The sequence below is a fragment of the Anomalospiza imberbis genome, chromosome 11 (assembly GCF_031753505.1).
Source record: "Anomalospiza imberbis isolate Cuckoo-Finch-1a 21T00152 chromosome 11, ASM3175350v1, whole genome shotgun sequence".
Classification (NCBI taxonomy): domain Eukaryota; kingdom Metazoa; phylum Chordata; class Aves; order Passeriformes; family Viduidae; genus Anomalospiza; species Anomalospiza imberbis.
Window position 1 is genome coordinate 19516841 of NC_089691.1, and position 12536 is coordinate 19529376.

Below are 12536 nucleotides of genomic sequence, written 5' to 3' on the forward strand. Positions count from 1 at the left end.
ACCAGCACTTGTGGACTGTCAGAGCCATGAAGGCAGCACAGGGATGTCCTCAGGTGCCAGAACCTGCTGCAAATCTCAGGATGTGCAAACAGAGAGAGACAGCCACCGCCTGCAGCGCGCGTAACTCCGCAGTGTGGGCACAGACAGCGCTGAGGGCACTAAGGGCTGCCACGGCCACCCAGGGAAATCTGTCCCTTCCAATGTGTCCAGCAGTGGTCACGAGGAGTGTGCTGCTCAGGAGGCTCAAACAGAGCTGGCTGGCCACAGGCTGCTGTGTTTGCCATCAGCCACCAAGGCATGAGAAGGAGTGATGCACATAACCCACGTCCCAGAAGACTCATTGCTTTGTTTAAGCACTGTATTTACACCCAGAGAAAAAAACTGCCCGCGTGAAGGAGAACAAATTAAAATTCAATTTCGTCTATACCAAATAAACGCTCTCATCAGTGGGAGGATGGTAGAGATATATTGGTACTCACATAATTCCTTGGTGGATTTTATGGGCCAATTGATAAAAAATATTCTCATGAGAGCAATGCACATTATTTCTAGAGCTCCAGTATTTTACTAGCGAGGCAACGTAGAGCTGTGTGATTTACACACTGTGTGCAGAGGGCTGCCCCGGCATGGGCAACAGAAGCACAAGTGCTCCATGGGGAATTCTCCCCTGGAATCAAGGCACAACGCCTCTGTTTGGCCTGTGGAGAAACGACAACCTAAGCCAGGATTTTGTGGGTTTTGTCTGTTGTGGGCCAAGGTGGCACATGGAGCACACAAGCAAGGTAGTCACACCTGCAGTGCACTTTCTGTGTGCACAAAGCCTTTCCTTACCCGTGGTCTCGAGGGCATGAACAGTTAAATAAAAGCAAACAAACATGATTTTTCTGAGCTCCGAGTTTCTGGTTTCTTTGAATCCACAAGTCCTGTCTGTGAGGAACAGAGCTCATTTAGTTAATTAGTGTCATCTACATAGAAAAGAGCACTCTGAAACTCAGACTCTGGAGCACAGACTTGAAACTCACAGGAAAACTACCCCAAAACTTGGAAATCAGGTGTTTGACTGATAAAAGCATTTTTGTATTTTACTACACCCCTGCTGTTTGCCCCTGCTCTGCTGGCCCTGGCACATCAGCAAAGGCCAGGACTCCAGGGAAATTTTTCTGTGGGATTCTCCTCACCCAGCTCAAACTCTCCAGCCCAGGCACAACCTCTCACCTCTGGGACTGGGAAGGAGGCATGGCAGTGACAGAGGGCTGTGCCAGGACATATTTACTGGGCTTCAACATCCACCTGTTGGGTTTTTTAAAATTTATTTACGCACCTTTGCATTAATATATATCATAGCTCAGCCAATGCTTCTTGGCATAAATTTTAATAAAATAATCCAAGATGGTTAAAGCCAAAACTGACTTCATTACTTCTGACTGTACCAGTCACTGTAATCAACTTTGCCATGTTTTAGGCCACTCAGCAGTTTTGTCTCTGCTCATCTGTACTGACACATGTAGCTATTTTATTAAAATCTAATCCAACTACAGAATAAATAAGAAATCCAATAGTAATACTGAGGTCTAATTAAAGAGAAAAATCTGTTGCCATCTTTCTAGATTGAACTGTCTTCATTTTACTTCACAGATTTGTACTCATGTCAATCAGCTCATCAGGCTTTTCTAGCTATGTAAACAATTCCAGGGGAGGGATAGGGACCCTGGTGATGGTGACATGACCTGAGCACTGCTTGGGCAGGTTCAGGTGAAAATGCAGCATTTGATTTTGCTGATTACATCTTGGGTTTCTTGAATCAAATCTTACTTTCCAAAAGGCATTTCTGTGGCTTCAAGGTGTTCACCATGAAGCAGTGATTTTTGGTATTTATTGGGTATTTTCAAAAGCAGGAATGGCTGCTGCATCCCTCAGCCAGAGATACCAAATTTAGCATCTTGTGGGAGGCAGGTGGTCACAGTTTGCAGGGCTGCCTTGGGGACTGCAGCCTCTGTGTCTGTCACGAGAGAGCTGAGTGTTTGTGAGCTGGCAACATTTGGGTCTGTCAGATCTCAACAAATTGTGCAGGTCCATGTGCAAAGCAGACCCAGCAGATCAGACACCGAGGATTTCCAGGCAGACCACTGGGTTTGAAATCAGATGCTGCTGCTGTGTCCGCTTGGGTCCACACCTTGTATTCTCCCTCTGGCCTCCCGTTCCTTTCTTTAAACTGCAGGGGTAGCTTCTCAGAGCCCCCCAACTGACCCAAACTGTGAGCAGACATGAGGATGTGACCAGACACTTGCAAATTGCTGCAGTGAGCAGCAATCAGAGCCTCCAGTTCCAGCACCACATGGATTTGCACCAGTTCCCTCCAACATGATGTGCCTGTGCTGCCTTGTGGGACTGGGGGACTTCTCTGGCTCCCCAAACTACAACAAACACACATAAAAACACATCCTAATCAATAATTTATTACACTGAGATGGCAGCATAATTAAGTAACCGGAGGGCTTTGGGCAAATATCTGGTAGCATAAGGTGCAAGGGGCTTTTGGCATCAGTTTTATTTAAACACGTTGGATCAATTTGAATCAATCTGACATGTACACACTTCAGGGCATGGCCAGTTTCAAATCAATTAAACTCCCTATGACTTTATGATTAGAAACCTGAGGTTAAAAACATTAATATAAAATCACAGTTTATAAAGTGAAAAGTAAAATCCCAGCGTAACGTTTCATGAAGATCACAGGAATCATTATATAAGCTTCATTAAACAAACAAGGTAAGAGTAATTAGGCTGTACATTGAGCACAGTAGTTAAAAAAAGAGGAAACTATAATTAGGAGGTGATGGCCACTTAACTAAAGATAAGGAAATATGGAGAACTGTGCAATTCCAAACAAAAACACAATTGATTTCCTCGTGGGATGGTGCTTCCAAACGAAACCGTCCATGGTAGAAGCTGGCTGGAGCAAATAGATGCAGGACAAGCAAGCAAAGAAACTGGTCTGAAATTGGCCTGGAAAGAGAGAAAAACACCACATTAGGCAGCAAGGTACAGATAATTCTGGTATAAAATAGTGAATAAAATCCTCATTCGTATCACAGCCAAAAGCTGTGCTCTGAAGCTGCGACTCCGCAGGGTACTGAGCAGGTGATCAGGTCTTCCCTGGGGGCAGAATGTACATGTAAGTCCCAGTCACGTACATGTACAGGAGTAAAATGTGACCATGATCACCTGGACTGATGAGGAATGGTTCAAGGTGGGTGTTTGGGAGCATTTCTAGGGGAAGGCCTGCCAGCAGATTTTGCCTTCTTGTGCATTTAGTGTAGGAACTGCCAAATTCAAACATGCCACCCTCTTCTAAGACAATTAACAGAAATCTCACAAGAACAAAATCCTTCCAATAAGCATTTAGAGCATGATGATTTTGCTGCTTCTCTGGCTTGGCACAAGTGATCCAAACAGATCCAAACTACCCCCAGCATAACTGCACCCTCAAGCGGATTCAGGCCAGCACATCCTTCCAAACACTGTGAGAGAGCCTGTAAGTGATTCTCCTTCAGAAATATGGATAATGATGTTGCGTGTGTTTAATCTGCCCTACCCCAAACACATCTGTTAATACAAAAAACCTCTGTGGATGAGAAAATGGAAGGGGCTTCCCAGCAGCTCCCTCTCTTACCCATCAATTCCTTCTAAAGGCACTCAGCCACAAGTGCCAAAGGGCAGCATCCAAAGTCCTCAAAGTTATCAGGAAAACTCATCAGCCTCAGTGAGCTTTGCACAGGGCCTGGTGCCAGCAGATCTCCTTCACTCTTTGTTTTCATGCGGTTGAACAGGGGAGGCCCACGCACAGCTGTGGGAACTTAACCTTTGCTCACCCCTAAATGGATGTTCCTGTAGCAAGGTGGAGGAGCTGAAGAATAAAAACGCAAAATGTAGAATCAAAGAATCATTAGAAGGCTTAGAAGGGACCCTAGAGATCATCGGGGACAATCCCGACTGATTCCAGGCAGAGGAAGGACTTCCAGCTGCCCCTGCCATGCAAGCATTGTCCTCTGTGGTGGTGTCACAAGGAGCCCAGCGTGCCCAGTGTGCCCAGTCTCACACCAGGTGAGTAATAATCCTCTCACATTACAGCCCAGGTGTTTCCAGGCAGCCCAGCTCCATGTCCTCCTCGCTCCATCCTTTTTCTTGGAGAGCCCCTGCCACCCACCCAGGCCCACACAGCTCGGTGTTGGATGTCTGTCTGTCTGTCTGTCTGTGGCCAGATGGATTCACCGCACACATAAAGGCATCTGGTCTCCTCCTCCTCTCTCCTCCAGGCTTGCTGGGGGCTGCAGCACTGGGTCAGGCATCATCCCCTGCCTGGAGGGGTCTGAGCAAACACAGGACCTGTTTCCCAGCCACACACCCAGCCAGGCCACCAGAGCCTCCCAAACCCCATCACAGCATCCCAACAGCTCAGAAAATAAGGTGTCAAGAGTTGAGACAAGCCCCAGATCTGCCACTTTGAACTTCTTGGCAAGCGGTTCAGAGCCTTTGAAGCTGCATCCCGGTCCCACCTCCCTCCCGGTTCAAACATGGCCTGCACGCCTCCCTCAGCTGGCCAGCACATCGGGACAGCACATGGATGGGCAGCTGCAGCACCCTGGCAGACCACCAGCACCCCAAAAAACCCACCAGCACTTCAGCAGACCCACCAACACCCCAGGAGATGCACCAGCACCCCAACAGACCCGCGGGCACTCGGCAGCAGGAGCTGTGCCTCGAGGGAGAAGGCTGTGGGGAAGGCAGAGCCGGGGGGTTATTGAGGGAATTAGTAAACAGAAAGAAGGCATGGCCACTGTGGTGAAGCATAAGGCCCCTGGGATCAGACCCTAAAGGGTGAGGTGTGTGAGTCAGGCCCCACAGCCGTGACCTTGGCTTAGATTAGAGCATGGGGAGGTTTGACTCGCTGCCTGAGCCTTGGTCGGCTCCCTGGTGGGTTTTGGCTTGGTTTTCAGGGGTGGGATGAATCACTTCTCCACGCTTTTCCTCCTGCCCGGAAAGGTGAGAAACTGCTAAAACCCAGAGAAACCCCTGAAGTCGGTGATATTTCCTGTGGCTTTGCTGCAGGCGCCAGAAACCCTCTGACCCCGGGGAAAGGGCTCCGTGTGTGCAAACGGGAGAAAAAACTGGATCTGTCACACAGGAGCTGGGGCCGTGGTGGCCGGGTGACACTGTCCAGCCTCCTCCCTGCAGAGCACAGGACAATGAGCTTTAAGTACCACTTGGGGCTCACAGGAACCCCCCTACCTGGCTGGGCCACCACAGGGATCTGGCGTGGGGAGTGGGGCAGGAAGGGGAGCCAGCATGGGAGGATTTTACGAGCTGGCACAGGGCAAGCGGCCAGGGACGCCTGAGCGCTGGCCAGGAGCCAGCACGACGCTCCTGCATTTATTAGGGGACCCGCTGGCTTGCCAGGAAATTACACAACAGTTAAATACTTTATATGCTGAACTAGTTTATTAAGGAACTGCTTGAGATTTTTTCCTAGAGGGACCGTTCTGGAAATGATGATGCTGCGAGCAGGAGCTGACCCCGCGATGTGGCACAGGCTGTGACACAGCGTGAGGCTCAGTGACACAGTGCTGCTGTGCTGCTGCTCCCAGGGAACAGGAGCACAGTGTGCAGGAAAAAGATTCATATAATGGGGGATCTCTCCCAGGAGCCTGCAAACAAATCCAGAAGAGCAAATCCCAGCAGGCAGCTACAGTTTCACATCAGCAAAGTCGTGGCTGCAGCACAGGCTGGCAAAGCTATGTGGGTTTTTAATCTGTGAGTATGGACACTGGTGGGCAAAACCCACAGTAGGATAAATCCCACAGGAAACAAGGCTTGTTCCATGCCTGGAGTGGACAGGTTCCCACCAGGTCTCCCTGTGATGGCACCCCTGTCCTGCTGTGCTCTCTGGAGATGGGATCGGACCCCACTGTGCCTTCTCAGGTTTCCACTAATTTTCCATGGCTGCAAACCCAGCTGTGACTCAGCCTGGCCTCACACACCAGGCAGGCTCTAGAGGCTGCCAGGATGGTAAATGCCAGCACAGAAACTAATGAGGAATCGTCCCTGCAGGTGAGGAGTGACTCAGGGGCAGACCCCGGGCTCAGAGGTGCCAAAGCCAACACAGATAAATGGCAAACTGTAATCCTTGAGACTAGAAATGAAACAATGCACTGAGTGAGAAGGTCACAGTATGGACTGACCAGAAAAGTCATCAAGGATGTTGTAGATAAACAAAGAAAGGAGAGAAAAAAAAAAAATCCCCACATTTTCTTATGGCAGTGAAGCAGCGCTGGGCTCCTGTCTGACACCACGTGCTGGTGGCAGAGGGACTTTGCAGAGGGACATGACCACAGCAAGGGGGTTGCACACCCATCCCCACAACCCACCCAGCCCCAGGGAGCACCCAGGTTTTAGTCAGTGGCCTCAGGCACAGCAGCAATTGTCTGCAGGGATAGGGAGGGGAGGGCAACCTTTTCTGATTAGGCAGGATAATCAGGGAGCATGTAACTGCCAGGGTGGCTTCAACAGGGAGCTCCTCAAAGGAGGGCATGAAAATCAATCATAGATTGGATATTATACAGGAAATTATCTGAGATTGGCTATTAGGAAAATGTTCTTCACTTGAAAGGTTGTCAAGCCCTGGAACGGGCTGCTCAGGGCATTGCTGGAGTCATCATCCCTGGAGGGATTTAGAAGACGTGGATGTGGCACTTGAAGACGTGGGATTTAAGACATGTGGATGTGGCACTTGGAGACTGGCACTGGCAGTGCTGGGTTAGCAGTTGGACTTGATGGTCTTAGAGATCTTTTCCAACCTAAATGATTCTGTGATTCCATGAAAATTGTCTCTGCCAACACAAATCAGAAAGGTGGCGCGTGGCAGGAGGGGCACAGCCGTTATCGAGGGAACGGCGGCCATCCTGCACCTCCCAGTGAGGAGCAGCAGAAAATGAGTTTTCCATGGCCACAACAACTGTCAGCACAGTGTTTGCATCTCATCGATCACCTCTGGAGAAAACAGGGACGGCGAGCGTGCTGACCTTTCCAGGGAAGCACCGCGCATCCGCGGGCCGGCCGCTGCCGAGCGGGAGCGCGCGGCTTGGCTGTTACCCTGGAAAAAGGATTTGTCTCGCTCCCCCCGGCCTTAAGGGCACAGGAATCATGTCCCTCCAGGACTGGAAAAGTGGATTTCCCCTTGGCTTTGCCCAGAATTCAGTGCCTTGCTGCACAAGGCCTTCTCCCAGCACGTGCTCCCCTGAGCTCCCACTCCTCTCCCTTCTGGCTTTGAAGACAAGGTTGTGCAAGGTGCTCGTGGAGCTCCAGAGTGCTCTGCCCTCAGCCCCCTCTGCTCCTGGACAATCCAGGCACACACAGCCCAGTGGGCACTAGATCATGCACGACTGCTGCAGTGTCACCAGCAAGGATGTGGCAAGCAGCAGCTATGGCCACTCACCCATGAAATGTAAATTTAATGTAACTATTTGCAATGTAAAGTGCTTTGCACTTTGAAAAATACGCTATTATTTGTGCCTTTTATTGGAGAGAGGGGGAAAAAATAAATTCAGAAACAGTCTCTTGTGCATGTTCAGTTCTTTCTGCCTCCAGAGTTATGGAGTTTATATTGAAATTTAGCAGCTGTGGGATCTGTGGACCAACAGTGCCATCACCACTAAATCATCTCTTATTTAGCTAATGCCCTTCATCGCTTGCACTCGCCTGCAAAAGCTGCATCTAGAATAGAAAATCACCTGCCAGGCTCCCAGCACACTGGTCAGGAAAATTCCTCCTTCCTTCAGTTCCTCCAAAATGCATCATCCCATTAATACCAACAATGTATTTGTAAATATTTCAGGACTAGTGGGTTTATTTTTAGGCAGTTATAATATTTTCCTAAAAGTTTTTTTTTTCTAGTTCTCATTCCCCTTACCAAATGTCCACCTCCAAAAGGTGAAATCCACTGTAAAGGAATAAATGCATTAAAGACTGTTTAATCCAGTCACAAAATTTTATTCTATTTAATATTATGATAAAGACTTAACTTCCTAGTTAATATCATGAAGGAGCTATTTTTTTAACTGTACCTCTGTAGTTATTAACAAAACAAGAAAAAATTGTTCACAAACAGAAATATTTCAATTAATTCAAAATATTGTGGGTTGGTTTTGTCATTTCCTGACTTTCAAATGCACAGAATCATAGAATTAGAGAATGGTTTAGGTTAGTGGGTACCTTAAAGGCCATCTAGATCCAGCTCTTGTGGCAGGTGGCTGCAAGGGACATTTATCAGAGCAGAGCCACCCCAGCCCAGGTGAGCTGCAGGAGTTCCCTGCATCAGCCTGGTGGCACAGAAAACTGAACATTGATGCTGGTGAAGGAGATTGTCATCATTTAGTGAGGTAAGAGGCAGAGATAAACACTCCTGGGGGCTGCAAGGCTGGGGGGAGGGGTCTTCCACCTCGTTGAGTTTCCAGAAAGCTCCATCTGCTGTCACTGAGGGCTGCACAAGGGGACGTGGTGGTTTTCCAGGGAGCTGGCTACAGAAGAGAGCAAAACTTAATCCGAGCACTCTCTAAGCCACAGCCTTAGTAATGACTAATAGGGAAAAAAAAGGAAAGGGAGAAGAGCAAAATGTGGGTCAGTGAAAGCTGCACAGGTGGTTCCCAGAGCAGAGAAATCCCAAAACTTTATTGCCAGAACTGCAATGCTTCTGGCACAGGAAGCCAAGGAACAGAGCTCTGCAGGGCAGCAGACAATTATTATGAAAAACCATCATTTTCTGGCTTAAATTGGTGAAAATTGGGAGTTACCAAGGTAAAGGCTAAAGCAACAACAAAGGAACAGGAATATCCATCCCAGAGAGCCAGACTGTGCTGAACTGACCCCAAACATGAGGATGGTGGCCCAGGTTCCCTCCCTGGGTGCAGAGGTGACACCTGTACCCGTGCAGGGTTTTGGGCAGGGCAGGCTGGACTTGGGGAGACCTTGCTCATGGACCCACAGCCTTCACCCCCAAACACTGGTCCCAGGGGGGCCAGCAGAGCTGTCGCTGCAGGGACTGCAGGACTCAGACATCCAGTGCTCATGTAGGACCTTGCAGGTGTCCAGGGCAGCTGTCCCCAGGGATGACCATGGGCAGTGAATTGGGTCAGGCTTGGACTCAGCTCCCCTCACCCCACAGACCCCAGAGATCTGGGGCCGTGGGGTCCCAGCACATCCATCATCTCCTTCCCCAGCTTCTGCCACTTTGCTGCCTGGTTTTCCTTCTCATTCAGCACACCCAGGGATGGGTTAAAACCTAAAGCCATTTATAGTAATTATGCTGAAGGTTGTCTACAGATAATGCAGCAAATAACACTGGATTTGGAAAAAAATCTCCACTCTTAGCTTTAATAAAAGCATTTCAAAGCCCTGGAAGGTTATTTATAGGGTGTGTAAATGTAACTGGAGGGGAGGCAGAGTAAAGGGAGTTCAAAGGGTGTCTGTGAAAAGAAAAAAACCCACTGTGTTATTGACACTGCTTCCTGCTTTCTCACACTCAACAACCTTCTTAAAACAAACTAGAGGAAACAACAACAACAAAAAAAAGCTACTGAGAGCTATTTGAGATTAAATAATACTTTTTGACAGCTGGTAGGAAAGGGACTGATTCTGCATTCATGCCTACAATAGCATGCTGCTCCCAACCCTGGCTGGCATTGTAGAAGCATCTGAAAGCCCAGAGGGAGCTGCGGGTCGGGGCTGGCAGGGACACAGGGATGGCAGGGACACAGGGATGGCAGGAAGATGGGGACAGGGATGGCAGGAGGACGGTGGCTGTGGGAAGAGCTGAGCTCTTTCCTGCAGCATCAGTGGGCTGAGGTGCTGCCACAAGGTTCTCCCTGGGACCATCATCCCCCAGCATCACCACAGCTCCCGGGGTATCTTTGTGGGATAAGTGGTTTTCATTCCTCCGGGCTGAGCTCCCTGCTCTCCATCTCGTGAGGATCCCAATTATTTTGGGATGCAGCTCTGGCCTCCCTGCTGCACTCGCTGCCACTGGGCTTTGGTGGGAGACAGCACCAGCTGCTGGGGGCTGCCCACGCAGGCTCAGTTCAGGATACGTGGGAGAAATTTTCCTGGCAGAAACTTGGCTTCAGGCAGAAATAAAATCATGTAGTGCCATGGTTTCCTCGCGGCTTTGGAGCATCCGTAGGCTGAACAGGGTTAGGAGCAAGGCTGAGGTCTGCCCTGCAGCTCCCAACTTCTCCAAGGAGCACCTTCCCACTCCTGATCCCTGGCCGTGCCTGGCCCTCAGGAAAACCACCCCGTGCACCTACAGAAAGCCCTCGGATTTCTCCTCCAGCAGGCTCGCCTGCAAATTCATCCACAGCATCTTCCGTGCAGGATGTTTCCAAACCCAGTGGCTCAGCCCTTTTCTTCTGCTCTGGCTGGGGGGTGGCCTGAAGATCTTTGGCCGGCAAGAAGCCTTTGTGGGGGTGTAACAAATGTTCTCCATTGTAGCAGAAAGGAAAAGAAAAAAAAAAAAAAAAAAAGAAGTGATGGAGCAGGAAGAGAGTTAAATTCCTTGCAAGAACCAGGGTGGGGAGGGAGGCACACCTAGGCAAGGGCAAGGATTTTATCCCTTCGGTTCATCCAGCCTGAAGGGGGAAACTGAGGCAGGTGCCCTGTTGTGTCCTGAAGTCCCACCTGGAAACCTGCCCCAGTCCTCCAGAGCTGACCTTGCCGCTTCCAAAAATTTTTGCACTGAGTGCTAACGAAGCCGGGAGGATTGGAATCACGGGACAGGAAAGCTGCACAAACACAGATCCTGTAAAGTGTCTGCATCTTCTGCTGTTCCCTTAAAACACAAACGATTGAAGCAGGTTACACACGGACTGGGGGACGAGCAGAGAGCCCCGGGGCACGCAGCCCCTATCCCAAGGAGGAAATAATCGCTGTGGCCGGCCAGGACCAGCCTGTCACCCCGGGCTCTGCTGGCGAGCGCTCCCCACACAGCCGGGGTACAACAGCAGCTCAGTTTGGGGGTTCATCCAGCCCTCCTCCTGCCTGGCTCGGGGCAGAGGCATCCTTGAGCACAGGGGAGGAGGGTTTGGATGTGCTTGGCTGAGCGGAGCAGCTCGGAGCAGAGTGATGCTGGGTGAAAGTATCAGGAACTGAGGCACTTTGCTCTTTGCAAAAGCCAGCATGGGGCAGGAGAGCTCAGCTGGCTGCTCCCATCCTGCTCCAGAGCCAGCCAGCGTGTCGGGTATTCATTCATTTTGGGTTAACTATCTTTTCCATTTCTGAACAGCTTCAATTTTCCTGATGTCTCGGGGAATGGTTTATGAGGAAATAGAGCCTTGAGGGTGGACAGATGGAGAAAAATCTCCCTTCTCACCAAATTGATCACTATAATCTTTCATCTGCTCAGCGCAGGCCCGGGCTCCTGGCATGTGGAGGTGCCACAGCTTTACCTGTGGATCAGCACATCCAGAGGAAAGGAGCCTTTGGAGCAAGACTGGGAGGAGGATGCACAGCACAAACCCAGACCATTTCAGCTGACAGAAGGAAGAGGAAAGGAGATGGGGGGGTTCAGATCCAGAGTCCTGAGCAGCCTCAGGGTTTGCCCACAGGGAGCACTGACACAGATTTAATTGCTGCCTTTGCCCCCTCCCTCTGCTACTGCTGTTCTGGGTATGAAGGAGCTTCACATCACTGCTGCTAATAAGGCGAGAAGAGAAACCTGCCGTCCTTGTTATGAAGCATTTGTGTAACAACACATCCACGCCACAGGCTGTAACCAAAACTCTGACAGTGCTGGCAGGGACACGCTGTGGGACCTCCAGAGCTGGCAAAGTTCAGGAAGGGGTTAAATAAACAAAGAGCTTCAGGAAATTATTTGGACACAGATCAACCCGCCTGAGGGCAGGAAAATAGACCTTGCAAGGTCTGTTCCCTTCTGGTGTTCCCTGATGCAATGATATCATAGATACATTTTTCCTTGCCCAGTTCTAGGGTTGCTGAAAATGTGACTGGCTTAAGCTGGTGCCAGTGGAAGAAACATCTTCCCTCAGTGGGAAACACTGGTTAGCTGGCATTGAGCAAAATAAATAAAAAAGGAACATGCAAGGAACCATCCTGATACCCCAAATTCAACCAGGTCTGTCGGGAAGAAGCGGAGCCTACAGCAGCCTACACATGGTGTACCTCAAGTGCCTGCACCCAGACCAGGTGACTCATTTGAACATCACCCTTCTGGCCCCCAGACAGTTTCTCAATCCTCCTCCTCCCTCAGGGCTCACTTTTCACTTCCAGGCTGTCCAAGTTGCCTGCCCAGCTGCCCCCAACATGCTCAGTGGTGGCACCCAGGATGGCAGGACACTAGCCCAGCCATGGGGAGGTCTCTTGCCAGGATCTCCAGCAGCAGAGGTGAATCCACACCTGGGGTGAACACATCCACGGGATATTGGTCAAGCCACGGGGTGAGGCAGCCTCTGAGACAGCACCCAAGGAGATCC